Raw genomic sequence first — 15793 nt, forward strand, 5'->3', positions numbered from 1 at the left:
AGTAAAGTCAACTCCACTGGTGTCCACAATACCCGCTGTGCGAAGAATCCGATGACACCGATCTATAAAACTCTAAGCATCCTCTAACTCTCCTCCACTGAACTCAGGCCGATCAAGACTTTGAAAGCGCTCCAACCTCTTCTGCTCCTCATCAGTCATATATATACCAACCTCGGCCCGAGCAGTAACAACCAGCTGATTTGGTAATACCCCTAGGGTCTGATAGCCCCTAAGCTAGCTGCTCTGGTGTAGGGGCGGCGGGAGTCTGGGCTCCCCTTATCTTGTGAGGTAGCTGGTGCAACTGGTATCATACCCGCCTGAGCCAAGCTAGTGCACACACTCAAGATCTGATTTTTGATTTACTCAACTCTTCTAATTTCTATTCAAAACAAAGAAAGGAATTCATACCGAAGTTTGAGCTGGTCCTACCGGCTCAATTGTATCCGAAATCTGCCCCACCAATGGAGCGACTAGCGGCTCCATAGATGATGCTCTAGCTGTAGTGCGAGCCCTACCTCGTCCCTGGGCTCTCGCGGCCCTGACTAGTGGCAGTGGAGTAGCACCTGGATGAAAAGAATATCTCAAACTATGAAACTCTTCAAGAATCAACTCCCTCAATCCACCAACATTAGGAACACAAAACCAACTGTAAAACCTCAATATCCCATCATCACTAATAGTCATCTCTTTAGCACCACCCTGCTGCACTGTGTCCTTAAGGACAATTAAATGGGGATCATCAAACTGATAAACCTTAATGCACTCGAATAAAGATGACTATGAAACAACACAAGCGAGGACTCTGCTCGGCTCTGAAATATCCAATCTCACCAACTTATTGGCCAATGTTTGAACATTCATAGCTTAAGGCCTCAACCCAAATAGAATGAATGCCAAACTTTTAATACTCTCCACTTTTCTAGTCAAGGCGACTGCAACCATATTAGCCTTCCATGTATGATAGAGAATAGTGATATCATAATCCTTCAATAGCTCCAACCATCTTTGCAGCTTCAAATTCAAATCTTTTTGTTTAAATAGATGCCAAATACGCAGATGATTCGTATGCACCTCACAAGACACGCCATATATATAATGCCTCAAAATCTTGAGCGCGTGTACGATAGCTGCCAACTCTAAGTCATGCACCGAATATTTCTTCTCATGGGGCTTCAAGTGGTGTACTCATCTTGATCTTCTCCTAAGGTGTTAGCCTCTTCAAGGATAACCTTCTCTGATACAATTGATGTTTTAACTTCAATACCACACAAGAGGGGGGTGATTTGTTTTGTGTGGTGCCCAGTTTTTCGCGTGCATAGATTATAGAAGGACCTGGTTCTTCTATGTGTTTCGCATACTACTGTTGCAGAATAATAAATGCAGAAATTAAAGAACACAAATATTTTACGTGGAAAACACCTGGCTCAAAAGATGAAAAACCATGACCTACTTCCCAGTAGGATTTTCCCAAACACTCCTCTAAATAACTAAGCCAAAAACTGCATTTACAAAACACTTTTGTAAACCTAGGATTAACTCTAGTCCCGTTGTGGCAACCAGCCTCTAACTGCTGCGATAACTTCAAGTTAACTCTAACTTGAATATTCTGAGTACATATTACAATTGCCTCTAGATAAAGCTGAAAGGTACAATATGAAAACACCTACAACAATTTAACTAGAATAAAAGACAGACACTTGGAGCTGGTTCTTCTATCTGGTTCTTGTAGCTTCAAGTTCGCATACTTGAATCACACACAAACTGCTTGCAAAATGCCCTACTTTTTTGCTCTCAATTCACGTTTAGCTTCTGCTTTTGTGCGTTTTCTGTGGAGTGAAAACATCCTGCAATATATAGAGTTAGTAGATGAAGAAATAACTATAGTTCTAATGCTACTCTTTATTGGTGGAAGAGTTCTAGTTAATCTCAACTCCTAACTCCTTCCTTATCTTGGATAATGTTCTCGTTGAGTAAGAAGTCCTTCTCCTTATCAGTTATGCAATCTGTTCGATCAGGAGATATCTATTATTATGCCAGATTTTGTTTATCTCCTGCATGTGCATCTCACATGCTCGAATCTACCCGTGTCTATGCACACAAGGGATGAACCTGGTTCATGCCTGAGCTTCCTTTGTCAATCTTCAAAACTAGCCTTCACTTAGGCGAACAAATTCCCCTTTTTTGATGATGACAAACTCTGTGCTTTTCATAAGCTTAGGCCCTGTTTCAACTTAGCCCAACATCAACACAACACTAGAACGATTTCCACTTATCATAAAGGACGAGGTTCATTAGGTTATAAACATCACTGTTCAAAGTTTAAAGCACAACCTTTTTTCCCCTTTTGGCATCATCGAAAAGTTGCATAAAAAATGTGAGATAACAAGATTTTAAAACTTACCGATGGCCACTGGGGCTGCTTCAAATGAAATTATGGATTAATCATCATAGATCAAGCTAAGAATTTTTACCATCAAAGAAATATAAACAAAAAGTTAGAGCAAAAACAGTGAATTTCATTGACGATTGATAAGATTCTACCACAAAGCATAAGAAGAAATAAAAGCACTGGAAACATGAGAAAAAAAAAATCCCGAACTGGGTCACTGGTTGATCTACACTAGGCTAGGAGCTTAAGGGTGGGAAGAACTAGGTGCTTGGTTTTTGGCTTGGAAGAGTTTCAGCATATTCTGAAGAATGCCATCATTCTTCTCATTTTCTCTTGCCAACTCAGTTCTGAGAGCAGCTCTCTCTATCTCCACCTCAGCCAACCTTTTCTTCAGCCTCTCAATCTCAGCATCCTTAGCCCCACTTTCTTGCACCAAGTCTCGCACCTTGCTATTTACTGGTACCTTTTTAGATGAACCGGGTTCTTTAGGAGTGACACAGACTTCATAGTCACAAGCAGGCAGCGTATTTGCCCCAAAATGATCCTTTCTTGTACCAACCTTCCTTTTTTTTGGATTATAACTTTCAGTCACTCTCTTCAGTAAGTCTGCGAGAGTTTCCTATTCAGATGAAATAGGTTCATCTATATTTTTCCCAAGTTGAACCATCCCTTCAGCGGCTTTGCTAGACCCACTTTCCCCTGTTTTCTTTACACTCTCCTCTACTCCAACAAATATTTCTTCCCAAACAACCATTGCACATGTGTCTTTGGTTAAACTCATAGGAGTGGGTGAAGAATCAACCACTCTTTTACCCTATCCCCTCACAGCACTTCGAACACCCTTGCTCTCCTTTTCTTTTTCCTTTTTATTTTTACCACCAATTCCTCCAAACTCTATAGTTTCAACACCTGCTATAGAACCTACTAGTACAAACCTATTCTCCAAATTTGTACCTGTTAAATTTCATAAGAAACAGTTTCTTCCCCCTCAGTAGTAGATTTGAATGATTCATCAGATTTCTAGGGTTCTTCTTCCTTACCCGCTTTCAATTTTTCATTTATTTTCTTTATTTGTTCTCTCCCTGCAACAACCCTGCGAGCAAGCATCTTGATGAACCAGGTTTTTCACTGATAATTCTCTTGTGTAAGTCTAAATTTGCCGAAATAGAGAAAATATCATTAGAGATTAATGAGTCATTTTAACACATGGCACAAGAGTATACTATTAAAAGTATGAATTGAAGCAAAAATTAATCTAATTATATACAAATTTTCAGATTTTCTAACCAAAAACAACAATTTTGTTCTTCAATTTTTTTTTCAATTTTTTTTTCGTTGTGAATTCTGAGCTGATCCTTTTAGGTGATTTTAATCATCCCTAATTCCAACCTGTTCCTTTCAAAGTGATATCTACTTAAGGCTTTTGTGAAGATGTCAGCTATTTGCTTGTCAGTAGCACAAAATTCCACAGTGATCAACCCTTTTTCATAGTTATCCCTCAAAAAGTGATGCCTAACATCTATGTGCTTAGTTCTCTTGTGATGAACCGGGTTCTTGGTCATACTAATTGCACTAGTGTTATCACCAAAAATGGGGATACAACCAACATCAATTCCAAAGTCCATTAATTATTGTTTGATCCATAACAATTGAGTACAACATGAGGCAGCAACAACATACTCAGCTTCAGTAATAGATAAGGCCACTGAATTTTGCTTTTTGGTAGCCCAAGACACAAGACATGAGCCAAGAAAGTGTGCCACACCTGAGGTCCTCTTTCTATCCACTAGAAAACCTACATAATCAGCATCAGCATATCCCACTAGATTGAAATTACTACTTTTTGGATACCATAGACAGGGATCAGTGGTGCCTTCTAGATATCTCAAAATTCTCTTGACATCAGTCAATTGAGACTCCCTTGGATTTGCCTGAAATCTTGCACAAAGGCCTACACTGAAAATAATGTCAGGTCTACTAGCAGTGAGATACAACAATGGTTCAATCATTCCCCTATACAACGTCTGATCAACAGATGAACCAAGTTCATCTATATCTAACTTTGTACCTGTTGCAATAGGAGTGTCAATTTCTTTGTAATCTTCCATTTTATGCAACTCTTTTACATACTTCTGTTGATGGATCATAGTTCCATTTGGATTTTGTTTAATTTGGAAGCCTAAAAAGAAATTAAGCTCACCCATTAGTTTAGCAAATTCTTTACTTAGCTTATCAGTAGTTGCTCCAAAGATTATATCATCAACATATATCTGAACTACCAAGAGATCTTTACCTTTTTCTTTCAAGAATAAAGTATTGTCAATTTTACCTCTCTTGTAGTCATGCTCAAGCAAAAATTTTGATAATCTTTTATACCATGCTCTTGGCGCCTGCTTGAGCCCATAAAGTGCTTTGTCAAGTTTGTACATATGATCATGAATGTCTCTCCTTGCTTTCAAACCCCTGAGGTTGCTTGACAAACACTTCTTCCTTTAGATAGCCATTGAGGAAGGCACTCTTGACATCCATCTGGTGGAGGGTGAGTTCCATGTAAGCAACATAGGCTATAAGGAGCCTTATTGCTTACAACCTTGCAACTGGAGTAAAGGTTTCATCGTAGTCTATGCCCTCCTCTTAGCTATATCCTTGAACTACCAATCTTGCCTTGTTCCTTATAACTGTTCCATCTTCATTAAGTTTGTTTCTGAAGACCCATTTTGTGCCAATTACTGATCTGTCCAAGGGTCTTTGGTACCAGATGCCAAACTTGACTCCTTTCAAATTGGTTGAGTTCATCTCGTATTACATTTACCTAGTCTGCATCCTGCAAAGCCTCAACAACATTTTTAGGTTCAATAAGAGACAAGAAAATATCAAAAGCATAAAGAATCTTTAATGAAGTTCTGGTTTTGATTCCAGAGGTTGGATCAGTAATTATGTTCTCAATGGGATGAGAACTTTGATACTTGTAAGGTTTCACAACCAACTGGTTTCCCCCTGATGTTCCTTTAGTGTTTTGTTGCTGTGGAACAAGTTTATGGACGGGTTCCATTGAGGTTTTGGGATCATTTTCTCTTTGTTCTGTTCCCCTTGTCATGTTGTTATGGGTGGAAGAACCTATTCCATCACCTGTTTCTTCTTCCAGTGCAGCTTCAGTCTGGGCTGTGGTTTCATTTATGTTTCTTACCAGCCCAATTGCTTCATCATCTTGTTCCTGTCTCTTAGAAAGAATGTTAGTTTCATCAAAAACTACATGATCACTTTCTTCAACACACATAGTTCTTTTGTTATAGACTTTGTAAGCTTTGCTATGTGAAGAATATCCCAAGAATACTCCCTCATCACTTCTAGGATCAAACTTCCCTAGGGAGTCTTTACCATTGTTGTGCACAAATCACTTGCATCCAAATGCCCTAAGATGGGATATATTTGGTTTTCTCTCTTTAAGTAACTCATAGGGAGTCTTCTCTACAAGAGGTCTAGTCATGCGCCTATTTATGATGTAGCATGCAGTATTTACAGTTTCTGCCCAGAAGCTATGAGGCAGTTTACTAGAAAGAAACATAGTCCTAGCCATATCTTCAAGTGTCCTATTCTTTCTTTCAACTACTCCATTTTGTTGTGGAGTCTTAGGAGCAGAAAAATTATGATCTATGCCGTGCTCATCACAAAATTCAGCAAATTTATCATTTTCAAATTTAGTGCCATGATCAGACCTTATTGATGCGAGTTGATTACCTCGTTGTTTCTGAGTTTTTCTAACAAAAGAAGTGAACATATCAAATGCTTCATCTTTAGATGTTAAAAATAATGTCCAAGTAAACCTAGAGTAATCATCACCAAGTACCATCACGTATCTTTTACCACCTCTACTTAATGTTCTCATTGGACCACAGAGATCCATATGGAGCAGTTCCATCGTTCTGGTGGTACTTACCACTTTCTTTCATTTAAAGGAGGATCTTACCTGCTTCCCCCTTGCACAAGCCTCACAAACTTTGTTTTCCTTGAACTTGATATTAGGCAGTCCTATCACAAAGTCCTTGGAGACTAATTTGTTGAGTTGACTCAGACTGGCATGTCCAAGTCTCTTGTGCCAAAGGAGGGGATCATTGTCCAACATACTTAATCAAGTGAGTTCATTTTCTGACAGTGTGGACATATCTACAATATATATTGTTCACTCTTTTTCCCTGCAAAATAATCTTGTCAGTGGTATAATTAATCACAAAGCATTTAGTAGAGGTGAATGCTACCAAGTTACCTCTATCACACAGTTATGATACACTAATTAGACTGTATTTTAAGCCATCTATCAAATAGACATTCTCAATCGAGTGAGACTCAGTCTTACCTACCTTACCAACCCCAATGATCTCACCTTTCTTCCCATTTCCAAAGGAGACATTACCTCTTTTGAAGTCCTTAAGTGAAAGGAACTGGTTCTTGTATCTAGTCATGTGCTTTGAACAACCACTATCCATGTACCATATTTGGCTGCTCCCCTTCACTTGGACCTGCAAAAAGAAATCAGGGGTTAGTCTTAGGAACCCAAACTAGTTTGGATCCCTTTCTATAGGCAAAAGGATGAATCAAATTCTTTTTAGCCCAACTCGGCATCCTATATTTCCCTTGAGCAAACTTTTTATTCTTTTGACTAGCCTTTTCTTTTGCAGTGCATTCACTTTTATAGTGACCAGTCTTACCACAGTGTGTGCAAATTTTGTTCTCAGGAAGTGTGATATACTTGCTTTTGGGATCCCATTTAGGTGGCAGATTCCCAAAGCCAATTTCTCTCCTATTGCTACTATGATGTTCCTGTAGCCATGACAGTGCATCGGAGGACCTGTTCCATTTACAAGTTCTGTCTAGTTCATGCTTGACCTTGCCTAGATCCTCTGTCAGAATTCTTACCTGCTCATCCTTCTTATATAACTCATCTTTTAGTTTACCTACATTTTACTCTAGAGTGAGTTGTGTGGAATCAACTATCTTTTTACTTGTTCCTAATTTCAGTTTTAGGTTTACAGATCTAAGTTCTAGGACATTTGATTCAAATGCGTGAACCTGGTTCTTTAGAGCAGTATTTTGACTTATAGTCTCACTAACTCTAAGTTCCAGGTTCTTACACTTTGCTTTTAAAATCACACATTCCTTAGACAGTGGTTCCTTTTCATTGTTTATATCCTGAGATTCATCAATGAAATCTAGAAGTAACTCAGATAGCCTTTCTTTACACAAAAACTTAATCTTGTCTTTTAGATGGATTATACTTACTTCGAATTCCTCACCGGATTCTCCAATTGCCATAAGTGCTTGTTCATCTCCATTTTCATCATTTGAGCTTTCTCCCCAAGCAGCAACCATAACTTTTGTTGATCCTTTGTTCTTCTTGGGATGAACTTGTTCCTTCTTTCCGTTTCTTCGTTCAGCTCTTTCCTTATTCCATTCAATTTCCCATTGAGGGCAGTTTTTGATGTGGTGATCAGTTTTCCCACACTTGTAGCAGCCCTCATTGGTCTATTTTTCAGTAACCCTTGGTTTGCTGTAGCCTCTACTTCCCGAAGAACCCTTTCCTCTCATCAGGTACTTCTTGAAGTCCTTTGTGATCATAGCCATTTTATCTTTCTCTAGATCAGAACCTTCAGTGATTCTGAGTGCCAAGCTCATTTCCTTCTTGAGTACATCCATCTTCATGGTTTGCCTTCTAAGTTCATAAGCAGTGAGATTTCCTATTAGCTCATCCAACCTAAGAGTGGCAATGTTCTTTTATTCCTGAATAGCAGTGATTTTGCTCTCCCATGAGACTGGCAGAACCCTCATCCAACTTAAGTTCATTTGTTAGTGTGGTGAATCTTATTTACATCTCTTGGATGGTTTCCCCTTCCCTCATAGTGAAATTCTCATATTGAGAATATAGTAAAGTTCCTCTGGACCTCTTTACCTGAGGTGTTCCTTCATGAGCCACTTGCAAAGTGTCCCAAATTTCCTTAGCAGTAGTACAACTTTGAATTTTGTTGTACTCATCTTGACCGAGTCCACAAACAAGCCATTTCTTGGCTTTAGCATTCTTCTCCCATTTCCTCAAGTCGTCAGCAGTGCAGTCAGCTCTTGTTTTTGGCACCTCTTCTCCTTCGGCATTTATCTTCATGGTAGCCAGTGGACCATCTGTGACAATGTCCCATAGCTCATAGTCTTCTCCTATGATGTGATCTCTCATCCTGTTTTACCACCAAGAGTAATACTGGCCGTTGAAGAGTGGTGGCCTAGTAGTGAATTTCCCTTCCTAGTTTCCACGTGGTGCACTCATCTTAATCTTATCCTAAGGTGTTAGCCTCTTTAAGGATAACCCGCTCTGATACCAATTACTGTTTTAACTTTACTACCACATAAGAGGGGGGGGTGATTTGTGTGGTGTCCAATTTTTTGCATGCACAGATTATAGAAGGACCCGGTTCTTCTACGTGTTCCTTATACTAATGTTGTGGAATAATAAATGCAGAAATTAAAGAACACAAGTATTTTACGTGGAAAACACCTGGCTCAAAAGTTGAAAAATCACGACCTACTTCCCAGTAGAATTTTCCCAAACTCTCCACTAAATCACTGAGCCAAAAACTACATTTACCAAACACTTTTGTAAATCTAGGATTAACTCTAATCCCGTTGTGGCAACCAGCCTCTAACTGCTGCGACAACTTCAAGTTAACTCTATCTTGAATACTCTGAGTAGCTATTACAATTGCCTCTAGATAAAGCTGAAAGGTACAATATGAAATCACCTACTACAATTTAACTAGAATAAAATACAAACACTTGGAGCTGGTTCTTCTATCTGGTTCATGTAGCTTCAGGTTCTCACACTTGAATCACCCACGAACTGCTTGCAAAATGCCCTGCTATTTTTCTCTCAATTCACGTTTAGCTTATGCTTTTGTGCGTTTTCTGTAGAGTGAGAACATCCTGCAATATATAGAGTTAGTAGATGAAGAAATAACTAGAGTTCTAATGCTACTTTTCCTTGGTGGAAGAGTTCTAGTTAATCTCAACTCCTAACTCCTTCCTTATCTTGGATAATGTTCTCGTTCAGTAAGGAGTCCTTCTCCTTATCATTTATGCAATCTTTTCGATCAGGAGATATCTATTATTACGCCAGATTTCGTTTATCTCCTACATGTGCATCTCACATGCTCGAATCTACCCGTGTCTATGCACACAAGGGATGGACCTGGTTCATGCATGAGCTTCCTTTGTCAATCTTCAAAACTAGCCTTCTCTTAGGCCAACAACAATAAACGGTATACAACCCCGATCTTGAAGGAAATACCAAAACTGGAGAAGTAGTCTTGAGATTCTAGAAGCCCTCCGCATACTCGTCTGACCATCTGAATATAGCGCTCTTTTGAGTCAAATTGTTCAATAGAGTTGCAATTGTCAAGCCCCAAACTCGGGGAGCGCGACCGGCGCTCAACCGAGAGATCCCGGCCGAGCAAGCCTATTAGATTCCTTCTACCCAAACTCATCCATGAATAAAGAGGAGATTTACTGCATTAATAAAACACTGAAAAGATTTTAATAACAACTTCCTTTTTATTCTCATTAGCTGCTTCATTCATAATTTCCAAAATATTTCGAGTTTATAGAATTAATGAAAACATGATTTCTAAATACCAACATTTCTAGTTCAATTCTCCAACATCAACCACAACCCACAACCTGTCTACAGAGCCTCTAATACAATAGAAGAGTAATATGGAAATGCCGGAAACAAGGCCCCAGCTATACCTTAAAACACAGTACATGAGAAACAAAAGATATATGACCCCGAAATGAAGTGGGGATCACCAAATCAACTGAAAAGAGTGCACTGCTATCACTAATCAATGCCGCCTGCTGTAGAACCACCTGCATCCATTAAGGATGCAGCGCCCCCGGCAAAAAGGATGTTAGTACTGTCGAATAGCACTAGTATGCATAGCTAAAAGTCCGCTTTCAAAATAGAATGCCCATATAAGAAAAGGCAACACATAGAAACATCAAGTCACAATCAACAATATCCAAACGTCCAGTTAAAACATAATAATTTTCAAAATACGAACTTCATATATAATTTTGGTTGGGATATCATTAGCACCGATATACCACCGTCTTTGTTAGCATGGAGTCCGATCACGCCCGATAGGCTAGGCCATCTCTCCATGGACAATGTAGTTTGACAGGTGATGCGAAAGAAAGTTGTTACAAAGAGTAGTACCACCATGTGCATAACATGGCGTCTGATCTCCACCCGATCAGTTAGGCCGCTTTTCCATATATGCCGTGTGAGTTGAATTTTTCCAATCCACAAAGGTTCCAGTTTCATCCCAATTAAGAGGAATAATATCACAATTCACCACTACACCGGTACGTGTAGTTTCAGGTGTGGGCCTTATGACCCACCCTTCCTCAATTTTGCTAATGGTGCTCCAAAAAACATTTGTTTTTATTTGATTTGCAAATAGAAATATCACAAATACAATTGTACGCACCTCAACATCTTCCACATTGTATAAATTCTCATTAGTATTTCCAGTCATTCACAACGACAATATTTTTATGGCTCATTAAGTCATTTACAAGATTCTTTATTCCTGGCACGATGGTCGTATTTCATATTCCACACCTTCACCTCTTTCAATTTCAAAGATCACCATCAAATATCAACATATAGAAAATTTTAGAAATCGTATACTTCCAATCCATTTGAAATGGGAACTTTAAACGCAAATGGTTTCTTCCCAAAGAATGAGGCATACCAACCAACAATAGAAACACACATGAAAAATCATAAACACTCAATACACCATTTACTCTTGCAGCACTCTTCCCTAGAAATGACAATGTACAATTTTAACACATGATTATATAGAACTCGAATCACACTAGATATATTTATAAAGCAAAGCATTAGTTAAAGCAACCACTAATGGGCATGAATTGAGTACAAAAGCTTTTAAGCAATTCTATCTTTGAAGTCATTTGTTTAAATAATTGAGTCGAGGCTCATTTCACATTCTTTATAGCATCTTCTCAAATCATTTGCACTACTAGCCATAATCATAACTTAAATTCTTGGCACGTTGGCCACACTCTATATCCCCAATTAACAAATTTCACTTCCAACCATCTTTATAGATTATCAACAATAAGACATTTCCAAATCAAGACTATAGGTACACATATGAGCAATTAAGAGTCTTAAAAATATTGAAATTTTCTCACACAATTTGACATACTATCTTTTATTGAAACACGACTCAAAGCCATAACCTTTTAATACGCAACCCATACTTTGAAACTTAAGGAAACATTATGGAATTCAATTGCAAGAGAGAAAGTGTAGCCAACATACCTTGCTTTGAGCTTTCCTTAAATTACTACAACGTTCTGAAAATTCTAGCAATCCCAATCTATTTTGAGATATAACAAAAATTGAACCATTATTAGGAAGATATTCACGATCTCAGCTCATTTGAGCATTTTATCAAACACTAGGTGTGCAAATCTAATTACAAGGTTCTTCTACAAGATTTCCCTCACTCTACAACCCAATCTTTACTTATTTGAGCTCAACAATCTTCCCACAAACCTTATTAGTACAAGCATGTATAAATAATGCTCTTATACCCAAGAATCATACTCCAAATCAACCATCGTTTACCCAAATTCGAAATTGGAAACTAGGGTATGGAACCTTATCTCTTAGATGAAGATCTTCTGATTAGCTTCCATGATTCTTGAAGATTGGTGCAAGATTGGATGATTATAATGTTAGGTTCCATCCTTCTCTCTCTAAAATGCTCTTACCTCTCTCTAAAAGCCTCAGAAAAACACCCCAAAATAAGCCCCAAAGCCTATTTATCACAATGGGGTCGGGTTATGAAAAGAGAAAAATTAACCCTCCGAATTCAACTATGCGGTCTCACAATGGACCGCACAATTGGTGTGCAGGCCGCACAATGGTCGCACAAATCGATGCCCAGAACTAGGCTATTCTGGTCCATTCTGCGACCAGTTTGAGGTCGCATAACCATTTTGCGATCGCATAATGGTCGCAAAATCGCATTCTGGCAACCTTTGGTAATTCAGTCATAACTTCTTGTAGGAATGTCCAAATGACAAACGGTTTGAAGCGTTGGAAACTAGATTCAAAGGAATTTAATGTGATAGGTAACACACCATATAACTCTTCCTATCAAGAGAGGTATAATCGTTTGAAATTAGGTCTTGTGCGAACTCACTTGAAACTTTATTCCATCATAAATATTTGAACTTGACTTAGCCATGGGGCTCTTCTTAGACCACAATCCATTCTTAATGCACCTTATACATATATCATCATGATCAATTAATATTATTCATATAATAGTCCCTGTCTACACATAAAATAATATAATTAGCGCACATCGACTTTCTTAATAACGCTTAAGTACTTCGAAATTTTCCGGGGTCTTACATTCTCCCCCACTTAAGAACATTCGTCCTCGAATATTTTACAAAACCCTTCTAAGAATAGATTTACCATCATTTTACCTCCAACCATTATACATAGGCACTTATGACTATATCGGTCTTATACATCCTTTCCAAAATTTCAACTTACTTATGGACCTTAAGATTTGGCTCTCTTTACAAATTCTTAAACATTTCCATAGAGTTTCCCCTGTAACTGGGCATATCCACCTGCCAGAGAATACCAGAAATAAATCCTAACAATATATCCATTACTCAACAATGCATCACAGTATATATCAACAACACCTATCTCAACATTAGGGCATTACATTAACAAAAGTGGTATCTTTACATGAAATGTACACATTTAAACCATAATGCATAGAAGGTACGTTTTTTAACCACAACCATTTGGCTCTACAAACAAGTAAGAATATTTGGCTCTATTTTGAGACATAACAAAAATTGAACCATTATTAGGAAGATATTCACGATCTCAGCTCATTTGAGCATTTTATCAAACACTAGGTGTGCAAATCTAATTACAAGGTTCTTCTACAAGATTTTCTTCACTCCACAACCCAATCTTTACTTATTTGAGCTCAACAATCTTCCCACAAACCTTATTAGTACAAGCATGTATAAATAATGCTCTTATACCTAAGAATCATACTCCAAATCAACCATCGTTTACCCAAATTCGAAATTGGAAACTAGGGTATGGAACCTTATCTCTTAGATGAAGATCTTGTGATTAGCTTCCATGATTCTTGAAGATTGGTGCAAGATTGGATGATTATAATGTTAGGTTCCATCCTTCTCTCTCTAAAATGCTCTTACCTCTCTCTAAAAGCCTCAGAAAAACACCCCAAAATAAGCCCCAAAGCCTATTTATCAAAATGGGGTCGGGTTATGAAAAGAGAAAAATTAACCCTCCGAATTCAACTATGCGGTCTCACAATGGACCACACAATTGGTGTGCAGGCCGCACAATGGTCGCACAAATCGATGCCCAGAACTAGGCTATTCTGGTCCATTCTGCGACCAGTTTGAGGTCGCATAACCATTTTGCGATCGCATAATGGTCGCAAAATCGCATTCTGGCAACCTTTGGTAATTCAGTCATAACTTCTTGTAGGAATGTCCAAATGACAAACGGTTTGAAGCGTTGGAAACTAGATTCAAAGAAATTTAATGTGATAGGTAACACACCATATAAATCTTCCTATCAGGAGAGGTATAATCATTTGAAATTAGGTCCTGTGCGAACTCACTTGAAACTTTATTCCATCATAAATATTTGAACTTGACTTAGCCATGGGGCTCTTCTTAGACCATAATCCATTCTTAATGCACCTTATACATATATCATCATGATCAATTAATATCATTCATATAATAGTCCCTGTCTACATACAAAACAATATAATTAGTGCATATCGACTTTCTTAATAACACTTAAGTACTTCGAAATTTTTCGGGGTCTTACATTCTCCCCCATTTAAGAACATTCGTCCTCGAATATTTTACAAAACCCTTCTAAGAATAGATTTACCATCATTTTACCTCCAATCATTATACATAGGCACTTATGACTACATCGGTCTTATACATCCTTTCCAAAATTTCAACTTACTTATGGACCTTGAGATTTGGCTCTCTTTACAAATTCTTAAAAATTTCGACAGAGTTTCTCCTGTAACTGGGCATATCCACCTGCCAGAGAATACCAGAAATAAATCCTAACAATATATCCATTACTCAACAATGCATCACAGTATATATCAACAACACCTATCTCAACATTAGGGCATTACATTAACAAAAGTTGTATCTTTACATGAAATGTACACATTTAAACCATAATGCATAGAAGGTATGTTTTTTAACCGCAACCATTTGGCTCTACAAACAAGTAAGAATATTTCCTTTCCTCAACACTTTCGGCCTACGAGGTGATCTCCTGGACTCACAGACTTAGCCATAGCACTTGACTGAGGCAATCTTAACTTTCGGACTTATCTAACAAGGATAGAAAATATTTGCTCCTCATAATCCAATTATCCATTAACTTCACCTTCTTAGACATAGACACATGAAACACCGGGTACACGGAGAACAATAAGAGGGAAACATCATACTCATAGTTTGGCCTATTTCCTTTCAAGATTTCATAAGGCCTAATGTGACTATACATACCTTACCTTCCTTAACAATTCGCACAATATATTCATAGAGAATCTTGAGAATAACCCGTTCACTTTCTTCAACTCTAAATCACTACGCCGAATATCCAAACTAAACCTTTGGCGACCTTCAACGGGACATGCACTGCTGGATCAGACGATGACGCACTTGTGCCCCCTGCTACATCGGCGAGAGGCTGAGGAGGGGCACGTGGTTCAGACAGAGCACCTGCCCGAGCTGCGACAGAGGTGCCACCAGTAGCTCCAGTTGGGGACAGGCACCCAAGGTGCCTGTTGCGACCCCAACACTTCAGCAGACCCTCGCACAGTTCTTGAGCATGTTCAGTACCTTTGCTCAGGCGGGGTTGATTCCACTTGCACTAGCCACATATCAGGATAGGGGAGGAGAATAGACTCTCGCGGCCTGTACCCCAAAGCAGCGAGTCCAGGTTGATCATTTCCCAGAGGTTATACCGGTACAGCCTATTGCTCCAGTTTAGACCGTGGTTAGGGCAACAACATCTGAGGATGAGGAGCTTATGCTCGAGAGGTTCAAGAAATATCACCCTCCTACTTTCAGTGGTTAGCTTCAGAGGATGCACACGATTTTATTGAAGAGTGCCACTGTATTCTTCGCACCATGGGTATTGTGGAGACAAGTGGGGTTGCTTTTACTACTTTCCAGTTGTCCGGAGCGACATATCATTGGTGGTGAGTGTACAAG

The sequence above is a fragment of the Nicotiana tabacum genome, chromosome 21 (genome assembly GCF_000715075.1).
Source record: "Nicotiana tabacum cultivar K326 chromosome 21, ASM71507v2, whole genome shotgun sequence".
NCBI lineage: Eukaryota > Viridiplantae > Streptophyta > Magnoliopsida > Solanales > Solanaceae > Nicotiana > Nicotiana tabacum.